The sequence below is a fragment of the Myxocyprinus asiaticus genome, chromosome 16, assembly GCF_019703515.2.
Source record: "Myxocyprinus asiaticus isolate MX2 ecotype Aquarium Trade chromosome 16, UBuf_Myxa_2, whole genome shotgun sequence".
In the NCBI taxonomy this organism is placed as follows: Eukaryota; Metazoa; Chordata; class Actinopteri; order Cypriniformes; family Catostomidae; genus Myxocyprinus; species Myxocyprinus asiaticus.
In genome coordinates, this window is record NC_059359.1 from 28,747,181 (window position 1) to 28,763,062 (window position 15,882).

At 44.2% G+C, this 15,882-nt stretch overlaps 1 protein-coding gene across 2 annotated transcripts in view; it reads right to left on the reverse strand.

Annotated features, from left to right (window-relative positions):
* Window positions 1-15,882, reverse strand: part of LOC127454574 (ephrin type-B receptor 5-like) — a 92,770-nt gene that overhangs the window by 72,625 nt on the left and 4,263 nt on the right. The window contains exon 1 of one of the 2 annotated variants that reach the window (XM_051721864.1): window positions 486-556. The exons of the other annotated variant lie outside the window; for it this stretch is intronic. The gene's annotated coding sequence lies outside the window, so the exon portion shown is untranslated. Of the gene's footprint in view, window positions 1-485; window positions 557-15,882 lie in introns of those variants that run through there. 2 annotated transcript variants of the gene reach the window in all.

The window sequence follows — 15,882 nt, forward strand, 5'->3', positions numbered from 1 at the left end:
TCAAAGCTTGCAGACATGGACTAAAAGCCACAAAACTCAAATTTGGATTTCTTGGAGTATTTAAACTGCGTGTTTTCACTTTTACCAGTGTAGCCTGTACAAGCTATACATCCGTTTGTTAGTCCGAACAGCCTTCTAGACTCAAACCTGGTTCCTATCTACCCTCTTCCTTGTTAACATGTTAGCAGCCATTCACTCTGTAAGTAAGTGAACGTTTGAGGTTAGCTAGTGGAAGTGTTGGCAGTGTCGGGGGAGGGGGGCAGCAGAAGATGAGAGTGGATGAGAGCAGGGTGATGCAGTTAGCCTGGGGCAACATTTTGGGCTTGGTTGGGTACATATCCCACATCTAGGCAAGCTGAGCTGCATGAGTCAATACACTGACAGTAGGAGACCTAGCAAGGAGATCATGTACACACACACACACACACACACACACACTACACACACACAAATCCAACCTGAGAAGAAATGGACATGAAACAGACCTAGCAATGAGAAAAACAAGCCCTGTAAAGTTCAAGCCGTGCCGCCTGAGGGACCTTTTCATGGCCCTGTGTGAGACATGACATGAAACCGTGCTCTCCTCCTTTCTCCCTGCACCTCTTCATCTTCTTTTCCGCCTTCACAGCTTCCTCCTTTTTACATGGGCATGGGTGTAAAAGTAGCTTTTAACAGAACATGGGGCTTTTAAACCATTCTGTTTCTCTCTGCAATGAACACCCTGCTGTGTCCTCACACATACTCCATTTCAACACAACACCCCTGAAGAGACAAGTGATGGCTAATTACTACTAAAGGAGCGCACAGTAATTTTTATAACCAGACCTCAGGGTTTGACTTTATGGTGTTGTCTCCAGTCCAGATTGACTGCACTCTAGTAGGGATAAACTCTTTTTCTCACTCTCTGAGTAGAAATAGGGTTGGGTTGGGTTTTCAGAAGTTGGTCCCACTTTATATAAGGTGTCTTTAACTACTATGAACTTTAGCATTTGATACAATACACTTATTATGTACATATGTTTTGTTGCATTGTACTTACATTTAAAGTATCTGCATTTAATTACATTTTGTAGTTCCACTGTTAACCTTACCTCAAACCCAACCCTTACCCTAAGACCTAACTCTAACCCTACCCCTACTACTAAACCTACCCATACCTCAACCTCAGTAGCAGTAAATGTGAATCATGAAAGAACGACATGTAGTAACATAGTAAATACTAGGGATGGGCATTTTGGTCATTTTGTCTACTGGAGTTTTCAGACTAATTACTCGACGAGTACTTGAGGGGCAATGACATGTACATCACTATATACTGTATATAATAACATGTCTGTCAAGAGTCGTGTGGCTCCATGTGAGGGTTGGACGTGTGAACGGCGAGCTCTGTGCACTTTGCTAGTTTTCAATTCTTTTTGTGTCATAAACCGGTGAGATTTGATACACCTTGTTCCGAAACTGTGCTATGAAGTAATATGTCAAAGAATTAAAAATCCTCGGGCTCTGGAGACATTAAAAGACACTTACGTGCTCAAGCTGATACCCCTGACAAGGCCGCAGACCAGGGACTCAGTTTGGACGATGCTGCAGGATAGATTCAGTGTCAACTGTCGAGCATGTCGGCAATGCTGGCGAAGGTCATTGTGGACTTGGAGGATCTTGCTGTATACGTTGATCAATCACGGCCATGGAGACTAAATTCTCTGAGTTGGTTACAAGAATGGGGGATGTCGAGAAACGGATCGATTATCTGGAGTCATCGGAGAGGGAATTAGCTGCTAACCCGCTAGCGACCAAGTTAGATTTGCAGCGTGTTTGGGAAAAGTTGGAAGACCTTGAGAATCATAATCGGCAAAACAACGTCCGAATTGTTGGAATTCCTGAGAATGAAGAAGGCCGAGATATGGTGAAATTCCTAGACAAGCTCTTCCCGAGTCTGCTCGACATAACAGGCCATAAGCTGGAAATCGAGCGAGCTCACAGGGTCCTGGCTCAAAGATCCACGGAGGGAGACAGGCCCCAATCAATTCTGGCCAAATTTCTGAGATCATCCGATAAAGATCTCGTGTTACGAGAGGCGAGGAGCAAAGGAAGTCTTTCTTGGAAGAACCACAGCATTTTCTTGTTCCCAGACTTTGCAAATTTGACAAGAGAAGAACGTGAAGGAATGCAAGAAACTCTTCATCATCAACGGAAGGTCGCTTTTGCACTGATGTTCCTGGCCAAATTGAGAAAAGATACTAAGGATGGCCGCAAAATATTTACATGCCCACAGCAAGCACTGTCCTTCATAAAGTCAATGGAATGAGTAGGTAATGGTGTGATTCTCACTTTGCAGCAAGTGAGCCTGACTCACTGAACATTCACTTGACCGTCCGAGGAAGCTGGGCACCTTTTTTGTTTCTTTTTGTTCCGCCTAGTGGCTGGAGTTTGTTTTATGGAATAACACTCCTTCAAGGAACCTTTGCATCGACGGAGGGTCACTTTTACACTGAAGTTCCCAACCAGATTGAGAATAGATGCTAAGGATGGCCGCAAAGTATTTACTTGTCCCCAACAAGCATTGTCCTTCATGAAGTCAGTGGAATGAGTAAGTCATTGTGTGGCGCTCACTTTGTAGCCAATTGGACCTGACTCACTGAACATTCACTTGACTGTCTGAGGAAACTGGGCGCCTTCATTGTTTCTTTTTGTGCTGGTTCCGCCTAGAGGCTGGAGTTTGTTTTGTGGAATAACACTCCTTCGGGGCAGTTGTGGATGAATCTGCACGTTCTTTGTGCTTATGCCTCCTATTGGCTGGAGTTTGTTTTGTGGAATATTTTTTGCAAGACATTGAATGATTAGATCATCTGCTGCACTCATGAAACAGCCGGCTCACTGAACATTCGTTTGACTGTCTGAGGAAACTGAATGTTTTTTTGTGTGTGTGTGTGTGTGTGTGTGTGCTGGTTCCGCTAGAGGCTGGAGTTTGTTTTGGGGAGGAACACACCTTTGGGACAGTATGTGGATTAATCTACACGTTCTTTGTGTTTATTCTGCCTATTGGCTGGAGTTTGTTTTATAGATTTTCTTCTGTTATGTAATTCTGTCTCGCAAAATTTGAATAGAAGCACCGGGGCTCTCGTAGGCGTACATGAACTGTTTGAGTTTAGAGGGATGGACGGCAGCTGGCGCTGACGTGCATGGGGTAAATGCGCATGTTTTTCTTTTTTCTGTTTGTTTGGTTCAGGGGGAAGTTCGGGGTTTGACAGTTGCACTAATGTTGGAATGTGGTCTTTATAATCTTGTTTTTGACACACAATTTATTTTTTCTAATATGTCAAAATGTCAGATGTTAATATGAGTGGATTGTCTCTCTCCACGTAGAATGTGAATGGGTTGGGGCACCCCATAAATAGAAGGAAGGTTATTTCTTTTCTTAAACATAAGAAATATGATATTGTGTTTCTTCAAGAAACGCATCTTTCCCTGCAGGAATCTGAAAAATTTGGGAAGATATGGGTGGACATGTTTTCTTTAGTGCTGGCTCAAGTAAGAGCAGGGGAGTCATTACATTGATAAGTAAACATCTACAATTCAAATGTCTCAAACAGATTAATGATAAATTAGGAAGTCATTATTGTTTTAGCAGAAATTCAGGGGGAAAGGTTGATTTTGGCTAATATTTACGCACCTAACGTTGATGATCAGGGCTTTTTTATAGCTCTTGAAGGGATGTTGCAAGCCGCTGGCACCCCTCATGATATAATATTGGGAGGAGACTTTAATCTATTGATTGACTTAGTCCTTGATCATAGCGAAGCAAATGTGTGTAAGCCCCCTAGAGCAACATTGACGCTTCACAGGATGTGTAAAAATCTTGGTCTTACAGATATTTGGAGACTTTTGAACCCATCTGGTAGGGACTATAATTTTTTTCATCAGTCCATAAGATTTATTCTAGAATAAATTTTTTTTAATATCTAAATCCCTCATTTCATCTGTTGTTGATTGCTCAATTGGAATCATCTTAGTCTCAGATCATGCCCTGGTGAGTTTGAGAGGTGTTGCCACATACAGAGAAAAAGAAATCATATAGTTGGTGCTTTAATGTATCCCTTTTCCAAAATCCTCAATTCCAATAAATATTAAAGGTTGAAATCAATGTGTATATGGAGACCAACTGGTCCTCAGGGTCCTCTGTGGGCGTGGCTTGGGAGGCACTTCAGGTGGTTCTTAGGGGTTGGATCATACAGTATGATTCATTCAAAAAGTCCAAAGCACGAGAACTCGTGGAGTTGGAAGGGAATATTAAAAGTGCCGAGGCAGAGCTGAAGTGCCGAATGTCATCTGATGGCCTCAGAGAACTGACCCGATGGAAATACAGATATAATACTATTTTGTCGCGAAAGATGGAGTTTTGGCTATTCAGGGCAAGACAGTCATACTTTGAGTCGGGGGACAATGCAGGGAAGCTTTTGGCTAGATATATATAAAGCAGAGAGAGTCTTTTTCTACCATTCCCTCAGTGAAATCTGCTGGTGGTGAAATTTTTAACTCGGCCATTGATATTAATAATGCTTTTAAAGAATTCTATCTTGATCTTTATAGTTCCACGTCTTCATCTACTGACGAAGACATTAAAAAACTTTGTGGAACCATTAGAACTCCCTAAACTGACAACTGAGCAAAAAAATTCTCTTGATTCTGAGATAACCTTGGAGGAGCTTGGCGAGGTAATTAAGGCCTTGCCTACAGGCAAGGCTCCAGGGCCAATTGGCTGTGCCGCTTAATTTTTTAGATCTTATGCTACAGAATTGGCTCCACTTTTGCTAGAAGTTTATACAGAATCATTAAAGAATGGAAAGCTTCTGCCAACCATGACACAAGCTTGGATCAGTCAGATATTTAAAAAGGACAAAGATCCAAGCGAGTGTAAGAGTTACCGTCCAATATCCCTGATCCAGATAGACGTTAAAATATTGTCAAAAATTCTGGCTAACCGATTAAGTAAAGTTATGACATCTCTTATACATATAGATCAGGTGGGGTTTATTTGGGGCCGCAACTCTTCTGATAACATTAGATATTTCATCAATATAATGTGGTCAGTGGCGAATGATCAGACTCCAGTCGCTGCCATCTCACTTGATGCCGAAAAGGCGTTTGATATGGTAGAATGGCATTATCTTTGTAAAATTTTGGAAATATATGGGTTTGGGAATACTTTTATTGGATGGATTAAGTTACTTTATAGACACCCGGTAGTGGTGGTACAAACAAATGGATTAATTTCAGATTATTTTACTCTGGATAGGGGCACCCGGCAGGGTTGCCCTCTTTCCCCATTATTGTTCTGTCTTGCCCTGGAACCATTAGCAGCCACGATAAGAAAAGAAGTTGATTTTCCAGGGGTGGTGGCGGGAGATATGGCGCATAAGCTTTTGCTTTATGCAGATTATATTTTATTATTCATCTCTGACCCCACTAGATCTATGCCTTGCCTCCACAGAATTATTAATTCCTTTTCTAAGTTCTCATTCTCAGGATACAAAGTCAATTGGGCTAAATCCGAAGCTTTGGCTCTGACAGCGTACTGCCCAGTAACAGCTTTTCAGCCGGGAACCTTTCAGTGGCCCAAACAGGGCATTAAGTATTTGGGCATTTTATTCCCAGCAAATTTGTCTGATTCAGACAATTAGAGTTAATTTTGACCTCTTAATAAAAATGTTTTTGAGCAATGTGGGCAGGTGGGCTTCATTACATTTATCTATGGTTGGGAAGGTTAATGTTATTAAATTGAATCGTATTCCAAAATTTATCTACCTGTTACAGTCTCTCCCTGTAGATGTCCCCATCTCATATTTCAAGCAATTTGATAGCATAGCGAAGTCCTTCATTTGGAATGGTAAGTGTCCCAGATTACATTTCAATAAGTTACATAGGCCAATTGACAAAGGTGGGCTAGGCCTACCCAAGATTTTGTTTTATTATTATTAATTCGGTCTCAGACATTTGGCTCATTGGTCTCTTCCACCAGAGTAGCCCCTCCCTGGTTTTGTATTGAACAGGAAGTTCTTGCACCTATTTCGCCATTGCAAAGCCTTTCTATCAAACTAACTGGAGAAGTTAAGTTACACCCCGTTATCTCGCATTTGCACTCGGGGGGGTATGGGGGTAGTGGGGGTTGAATGTTGATTCTGTTTGTATGTGTTTTGCTTTTCTTTGTTTAATAGATGAATCAATAAAAAATGTTAATCACAAAAAATAACATGTCTGACAAACGTCTTTGGCTGCTGCATTGCGTATTGTTGTTCCAGTGTATCATCTATTTATTATTATAGGCTGTTACAAAATGTACAAAAGATTGCATAATCAAAATATAATGCATCATATTTTGTCATTATGTGAATATGCGCTGCCCAACTCAATGAAAGAATGTGCACAATGCACATCTGTCCTTCCTTCAGGTTTCCTCAGTAATCTTAGTAAGCGAGCACCAGTTTTTTTAGTGACTGTCTAACTGTCTATTTTCAAATTGCGGTTGGCTTAACATGAGACACCATAACCATCGCGTTTTTAATATGCATGTTGAGTTGAAGTCCAGTCGCTGTATTCTGTTCCATTTAGCTGTGCTCTGTCTAGCTGTTTGAAACACTCGCAGCACGTTGAGTCTACTGCCACACCCCTGCTGTATGTGTGTCTCCCCAAGTGTTCGCTCCTGTGGGGAATGTATTGTTGTTGCTGTGATGATTCATGAAGCGTTCCATTCAACTCGGAGTGTCGGAATTTCCACCTTTCAGCTGGGGAAAGTGCAACGGAATGATACATTATGTTGGACTTCTAACTTGGAAACTCGTGCGGAAATCTTCAACTCCCATTTTGTTGTGATGCAGGTGTGTTACTTAACGCAAACATGTTTGTTAGTACATAGAAGTTAATGACCAAATATTAAGTGTGACGAGAAGTGCTCAGACTTGCCTCACATTGTGAGAGAACCATGTGGACAGAAAAAATGGGTTCTTCCTGCTGAAAAGACCAGCTTAGGGCCAACATTAATTTCCATGTTGGTCTAAGTGGTTTACACTGGTTTGGTGCTGGTCTAGCTGGTGGACCGGCATAGCCATGTTGTTCACCAGCAAAAAATGCTGGTCAACCTGCATGGTCTTTCTGATGAAGCCGGATGACCAAGGATGGCTGGTTTAGCTAGATTCAAAGCCTTGTATGGACATCAGCACACTGACATCCCAGCATCCAAAACACAACTGGTTACCAGCAATGCTGGGCTTTTTATAACAAGTTTCAATTAAATTATGTGAATCTGAAAATACCATTCATCAAGACAATTACTCTCATTTGTTTATAGTAACTGAACAAGCATAAAATTGTTCAGTTGCCACAAACAACTGGAATTGCAAAAGACCAAACATTTTGTCTGCAGCAGTGGTTCTCAAATGATTGGTGGCAGTCGAAAAATGTGTTGCAGGCCTGTTTTGATAGGGTAACAGACAGCACTGTAAAAGGAATGCTAAATACAAATAATAAAATGCAACTAGCCATTTAACAGTGCATAGTTATGGTAACAAAATAGATAGGCTTATATATTTTATATATATTTTGCATATATTTTTGTTGTTGATGTCAAAGAGTGTGTATCCAGTCAAACTCTACTGTACTTTGGTGCAAAGTTGTCTGTTACTTGGTAGAAACTAGCCACATTTGGCAGATGCCAACATGGACAGGTTGTTTGACATTAAACTTATCTTCGAAAACTCTGTCCAAAACTTCAGAAGGTACAGTAATAGAAGACTAAGGTTCACTTGCAACAAAGATATGTGTGGTTTTTCTCACCACAGTTTGTTTTGTACTGCAAATTATTGGCTGCCGAGAGCGATTTTCAAGAGACATTTAGAAACCTATAATTAACCAATAAATACATTTCAATAGTTGACTTTCACTTACTTTTGTACCATAAACATTTTTGGTATTTGTTGGTTTACCACTTGAACTCCAGAATAAAATCTGTGTCCTGAAAGAAACCATTTGAGAACCACTAGTCTGAAGTATCTAATGCACTCAGAAAAATGTTCTTCACTTGCAGACTGTGAAAGGCCTTACTGAGATATTGAAGTGAGGAGGCACTATGTGAACAGCCAGGCAAAGTCTATATGAATGGCTGTTGTGCTAATTAAAGGTGATGAAGGGTACAGGCCTTTGCTATAGGAGGGAAGGTAAAGATGTTTGCTGCATTAGTTTAGAGTTATCCGCCTTTTTCGTAAATTGGAAGTGTTCCACGGTTTGCCTGTTTTCAATTTCCGGTCACCAGTGTTTTCACCCACATCAGAGTTTAATCTTAGCAGTAAAGTATTACATTTGTATTACACAGGAGAAGCAATCTATCTACAGGAGTCTGCAGTTGCATGTAAGCTTGTTTATTCCATTGTTTTATTTTGTTGTAGAGTAATATTCATTGCTAGACTTGTGCTGGTTGTTTACTGTCTTGAACTCGAGTCGCTTAAATGTGTTGGTGTGTGTGCTACATTGTTTTGACTTGTTCCAGGGTATTCACTGCTAGATTTAGAGTTGGTTGTCCAGTGTGTGTAATACTATCATTGTTTTTAGTGTCTATAAACAGTGCTTCACTTGTTTTAGAATATTATTCATTGCTAAAGTGTAGCATAATTTATTTGCGGTGTACTGAAGTCGCGTTTGTTCCCACGCTTTTCACCTCACGTGACCCTTAGTTTTAGTTGCCCACATGACTAGCTTTGTTGTGCTAAGTAGCATTAAGGTGTGTCCAGCTTTTTTCACTTTACGGCTCGTTAGCAGCATGTATATATTTGACGTGTATACTGACGCAGCAGAGGAAGTGGTAGCCCTTGTGTAAAGCCCTCCTCGTGTGAAGACCTACTTGTGTAAAGACCAGCGAGTCCACCGAGCAAGGACACGACAAGGCACCATTCACCATAGCATTTAATTATCTTTTAATTGTATCAATTTTCTTATTTTTCTTCTACATACTAACATGTCTACTTCACGAATAACATATGCCCTCAAGCACATCCTTGTTATCTGTTACAGACAGTTTACACGATATAAACGCAAGACAAAATGCAACCCACACAACCTACGGCCACTTTGCACTTCAGCACCTTCTCAACTCTCTTTCTCAGTGGGACTCTGGAACTGCCAGTCAGCTGTGCACAAAGTGGACTTCATTCCAGCCTTTGCCACACAGTCCACCCTCAGCATCCTTGCACTGACAGAAACATGAATCTGTCCAGAGGATACAGCAACACCTGCTGCTCTCTCCAACAACTTCTCCTTCTCTCACACCCCTCGACACTCCGGTAGGGGTGGAGGAACAGGTTTGCTTATTCCACACAACTGGACTTTTTCACCACTCTCTTCTCTATGTAACAATACTTATTTTGAATTCCATGCAATTACTACAATGCAACACACAAAAATAAATGTTGTTGTCATTGCCCTCCAGGTCAGCTGACAAACTTTCTCGAGGAGTTGGATGTCCTGCTGTTCTCCTTCCTGGAGGATGGCAGGCCACTTGTGGTTCTTGGTGATTTCAACATATACCAAGACAAGTCCCAGGCCACTGAACTTCATACTCTTCTGGCCTCATTTGACTTGGAAAGACTAAGCACTACAGCAACTCACAGATCAGGCAACAAGCTGGACCTCATTTTTACACGTAACTGTACCAACTCAAATATTCTTGTTACTCCTTTACATGTCTCTGATTACTACTTTGTTCAATTCAACATGACTCTCCCATCTACATTAAAACAGACTCCACCTTTGGATTCCTTTCGCCCTCACGCTTTTCCACAGCTGTCTCTACCTATCTTCCCACACAAAATATATTTTCCACCCTGGATGTAAACACTGCCACAGACACACTAAGCTCTACTTTAACAACCTGTCTAGACAGAATCTGTCCTCTCTCCTCTTGGCCAGCATGTATTACACCACCCAGCCCCTGGCTCTCCGACGTCCTTTGTGAACATCGGACTGACCTCTGGGCAGCTGAGAGGAGACGGCAGAAATCTAAAGATCCAGCAGATCTGGGTAAGTATCAGTCTCTGCTTGCAACATTTTCAGACAACGTTAAATCTGCAAAAACTTCCTATTATCAGAACAAGATCAACAGCACCACAGACACTCACAGCTTGTTTAGAACATTCAACACACTTCTCTGTCCTCCCCTCCACCGCATGACACATCACTGACAGCAGATGTCTTTGCCACATTTTTTATTAATAAGGTTACAGCAATACATTCTCAGCACCACACCCTGTCAAACACCCATCTCCTGTATGCAACTATTCTGTCTCTGTGTTCTCTCCTCTGACTGACACTGAGGTCTCTAAACTCCTCCTCTCCAACCACCCCAACATCTGTTCCCTCAACCCCATTCCATCTCACCTTCTCCAGGCCATCTCTCCGTCCATCCTACCTGCACTCACACACATAATTAACACATCTCTACTTACAGGCAATTTTCCCACTACATTTAAGCAGGCTCGAGTTACCCCGCTGCTGAAAAAACCTGCACTTAACCCCACACAAGTAGAACACTACAAATCATTCTCTCTCATCCCATTCATGGCAAAAACACTTGAAAGGGCAGTTTTCAATCAAATCTCTGCCTATCTCTCACAGAACAAGCTGCTGGATGACAATCAGTCAAGCTTCAAAAGTGGACACTCCACCGAGACTGCCCTGCTGTCTTTCACTGATTCACTGAGACAGGCGAAAGCTGAATCCAGATCATCCATCCTGATTCTGCTGGACCTTTCTGCAGCCTTTGACACAGTCAACCATCAGATCTTACTCTCCACCCTCTCTTCGCTGGGCATCACAGGAACTGTGCTTGACTGGTTTAATTCCTATCTCTCAGGTAGGTCCTTTAAGGTAGCCTGGAGAGGTGAGGTGTCCAAGCCACACCAGCTACTTACTGGGGTACCACAGGGTTCAGTGCTTGGGCCACTTCTCTTCTTCATGTACACAACATCACTGGGACCCATCATTCAGGCACATGGTTTCTCTTACCACTGCTACGCCGATGACACGCAGCTCTACTTGTCTTTCCAACCCGATGACACCACAGTGACTGCTCAAATCTCTGCCTGTTTGGCAGACATCTCGGCCTGGATGAAGGAACACCACCTGCAACATAACCCAGCCAAGACCGAACTCCTTGTCTTTCCAGACAACACTGCTGTTGAACACAACATCACCATGCAGCTGGGTTCAACTACAATAACACCCTCCAAAATGGTCAGAAATCTAGAGGTAACCATCAATAACAAACTACATTTCACAGACCACATCTCAAAGACTGCAAGTTCATGTAGATTTACACTACAATATCTGGAAGATAAGACCCTTCCTCTCTGAACATGCCTCACAACTTCTTGTTCAGTCACTTGACATAACTAGACTGGACTACCGTAACGATCTCATTGCTGGCCTCCCTGTATGCAATTAGACCCCTGCAAATGATGCAGAATGCAGCAGCACATCTGGTATTTAATGAACTAAAGAGAGCACATGTTACACCACTCCTTGTCTCTCTTCACTAGCTGCCGGTTAATGCACGTATCAAATTCAAGGCTCTGATGCTGGCATACAGAACAGTCACTGGGTCTGCTCCAGCATACCTAAAGTAATTTCTGCAGAGCTACGCGCTCACTAGAATCCTGCAGTCGGCTAAGGAACATCGCCTTGTTGTACCAACACAAAGAGGCACCAAAACACTTTCCCAGACTTTCGGCTTCATCGTACCACGTTGGTGGAATGACTTTCCAACTCCATCCGTGGAGGTGACTCATTTTCTGTCTTCAAAAAATGGCTAAAAACACATCTTTCCATGAGCACTTAACCAGTCACTTAAAAAAATAAAATAATAATAATTATTGTTGCACTTTAATCTATTTTGAATACTACTATTCTGATGCTAGTGAAACTTTGTAATATGGCACTTTTCATACCACTGTCTCCTTAAGATGATTCCCTTATGTTTTCCTCTTTGTAAGTCTCTTTGGACAAAAGCGTCTGCCAAATGAATAAATGTAAATGTAAATTTGTAGAAGTTGTCGAGATGATGTTTTCTATAGACAGTGCCTCACCTAAATATGTAGATTAACTACTTAATGATACTAACTACTTACGACAACAGCACAAGTTGAGCGTCAAATTAATTTGTACTCCAAATAACACTTAAATGGTTGTTGTTCTCCATCTGAATCTTTCCATCTGAAAAGACCAGAAACACAAAACAGGTAGATTGAATCATCATGGCACCGCCCAGTGGTTGCTAAGGAAAACTGTGGATAGGCCTGAGGGAACGGCTATGGGATTGTTAAATGTGATAAAGGTATGGGTTTTGCTATAGGAGAGTAGGTAAAGGGGTTATAGTTTTTAGAGAACGTCTATATTTGCCTTGAATGATTAGAGGTTTGGGCCTGTGCTATGGGACGAATGTGTACACCGAAATTATTTTTCCTTCATGTGGTAACTTCTAAATTAACATCACTGAATCAACCTGAATACATTAGGTTACACCAACAAAACTAATTTTAAGGGTTAGATCAGGTATAAATATCTCCTTAAGATATCAATTAAAGGTTACCACATTTTACAGAGTAACACTAATATAGTATTAGTGCAGTATTAGGCCAAAGGGAACAAGCCACTAGAACAAATTGTTTTCTGTCTGTTTTTATGTATAAAGTAGCTGTTCACAGTCACCTGATTTATCTGAATTTGACTGTTTTATTTGTCACATACACACAAGGTGCAATAGCAGTGAACGTCATGGTTACTTGTGTAACCTCCGTTCCCTATCTGTCACTCACTCGACGTTGTGTCGATGTAGTGACACTAGGGGTCACTCTTGGGAGCCCGAGACACCTCTGGTCTTTGATAAAAGGTCAATGAAAATTGGCGAGTGGTATTTGCATGCCACTCCCCCGGACATACAGGTATAAAAGGAGCTGGTATGCAACCACTCATATGGGTTTTATGCTGAGGAGCCGATATAAGGTCTGGCCATTTCAGTGGGTAGTTCAGCATTGTGGCAGGAGGGACTCAACGCCTTGTTCCCTCCATCAGGGAACAGAGGTTACACAAGTAACCATGACGCTCCCTATCTGTCACTCACTCGACATTGTGTCGATGTAGTGACACTAGGGGTCCCTATAAGAAATGCCACAATTGGCTGAACTGTGTTACGTGAACTGGCGGTGTGTGGTGGGCAGACTACTGTGTGCCTCATAGCCAGCACACCAGGTTGACACGTAACCTCCCCAACATAGTTATGAGTGTCGAACGGCCCTTTGGGGACAAGTCGACTACCCAAAAGATAGAGACAGGCTAACCCAGTCGTGGCCTCTTTTCCCCTTCTTTTTTTCCACTCCCTAAAAAAGAAGGGGGATTATCCGACTGGGCCACCAGGTCTAGTCGGGGGGTGTCCCTCCCAAGGGGAAGACACCGCGGAGACCACACCTTGCCCAAAGAGAGGGGGGATATTTAAGTGGAAAAATATGTCACATGGTCTTTCCGACCATGTGGAGAATCTTCAAGGTAGATCCTACCCAACGGGGGAGGAGTTTTTACAAACATGGAGACTGGGGCAGAGGGGCTCTGCCCAAGGAAGACGCAGTTTGCCAACAGGGAAACAAACTAGCGGAAGATATATATCGCATGGGGTTAGCCTTACAGGGAACCGCCACAAGCAGAGCACTTACCCCAGAACAGGACTCTTAGTTAGCACGTGTACTGGGCCGGCAGCGAGTCTCTCCAAAAACTCGACTGCCACAGGGCTCGGAGGAAGTCAACCAGGGAACAAAGTTTGTGAACACTACTGGGAATTAATGGCGCACATCTTCAGCTCAAAAGGAGGTGGAAGGCGCTATGTGCAAGCGATACACCCGGCCAGCTATTCCGGGCTTATCCGCTTGTGTTGCGTGCCACTACCTGGGACGAAACCGGTTCCACCAGGAGGTTGTAGAACCTTGCAAAGGTGTTGGGTGTTGCCCAGCCCACTACTCTGCAAATGTCTGTTAGAGAGGCACCTCTGGCCAGGGCCCAGGAAGCCGCTACACCCCTGGTAGAATGGGCTCGTAGCCCTACCGGAGGCTGCATGTCCTGGGCGAGATATGCCATAGTTATGGCGTCAATGAGCCAGTGGGCGATCCTCTGCTTGGAGACAGCGCTTCCTTTCCATTGTGCACCAAAGCAGACAAAGAGCTGCTCAGAGATTCTAAAGCTCTGCGTGCGATCCAAATAGATGCGTAAAGTGCGCACCGGACACAGCAACGACAGGGCTAGATCTGCCTCCTCCTGGGGCAGTGCTTGCAGGTTCACCACCTGGTCCCTAAAAGGGGTGGTGGGAACCTTGGGCACATATCCCGGTTGGGGTCTCAGGATCACGTGAGTGTAACCCGGACTGAACTCCAGGCACGTGTTGCTGACAGAGAACGCTTGCAGGTCACCTACCCTCTTGAGGGAAGTGAGCGCAGTCAGGAGGGCAGTCTTCAAGGAGAGTGCCTTAAGCTCGGCTGACTGCAAAGGCTCAAAGGGGGGCCTCTGTAGACCCTGAAGAACTACAGAGAGGTCCCATGAGGGAACGAGGCATGGTCTGGAAGGATTCAGCCTCCTGGCGCCTCTTAGGAACCTGATGATCAGGTCATGCTACCCTAAGGACTTACCGTCGACTGCATCGTGGTGTGCTGCTATGGTGGCAACGTACACCTTCAAGGTGGAAGGGGACAGCCTCCCTTCCAACCTCTCCTGCAGGAAGGAAAGCACTGATCTGACTGTGCATCTCTGGGGGTCTTCGCGTCGGGAAGAACAACACTTAGCGAAAAGACACCACCTAAAGGCATACTGGCGCCTCGTAGAGGGGGCCCTAGCCTGAGTAATCGTGTCTACCACCACAGTTGGTAGACCGCATAGGTCTTCCGCGTCCCGTCCAGGGGCCAGACGTGGAGATTCCAGAGGTCTGGGCTTGGGTGCCAGAGGGTGCCCCGTCCCTGTGCCAGCATGTCTATGCCGATGGGGAGCCTCGGTGAGGTCATACCAGAGCGGGCAGTGGGAGGATTTTTGGGAGGCGAACAGGTCCACCTGTGCCATCCGCATCGACTCCAAATCAGCTGGACCACCTGAGGGTGGAGTCTCCACTCTCCCCTGAGGGTAGCCTGCTGTGACAGCGTGTCCGCTGTAGTGTTGAGGTTGCCCGGGATGTGAGTGGCTCGCTGCAACTTGAAGTGCTGCTGACTCCAGAGGAGGAGACGGCAGGCGAGTTGTGACATACAACGAGAGCGCAGACCGCCTTGGTGGTTGACATATGCTACCGTTGCCGTGCTGTCTGTCCGAACTAACATGTGCTTGCCCTGGATCAACAGCCGGAACCTCCGCAGGGCGAGCAGAATTGCCAACAACTTGAGGCAGTTGATGTGCCAATGCAGTCGCAGACCCATCCAGAGGCCGGCGGCTGTGTGCCCATTGTAAACAGCACCCCAGCCCATTTTGGAGGCATCTGTTGTGACCATGATGCGCCTGGAGACCAGTCCTAAAGGAACACCTGCTCGTAGAAACGAGAGTTCGGTCCAAGGACTGAAAAGACTGTGACACGCGATGTGTCCCATGGCGCCATGCCCATCTCGGGACTCGAGTCTGGAGCCAGTGCTGAAGCGGCCTCATATGCATCAACCCAAGCGGGGTTGCCACCGCCGAGGACACCATATGCCCCAGGAGCCTCTGAAAAAGTTTCAGTGGAACCGCTGTTTTCTGTTTGAACGTCTTCAAACAGGCCAGCACCGACTGGGTGCGCTCTTCCGTAAGGCGTGCCGTCAAGGAGACTGAGTCCAACTCCAAACC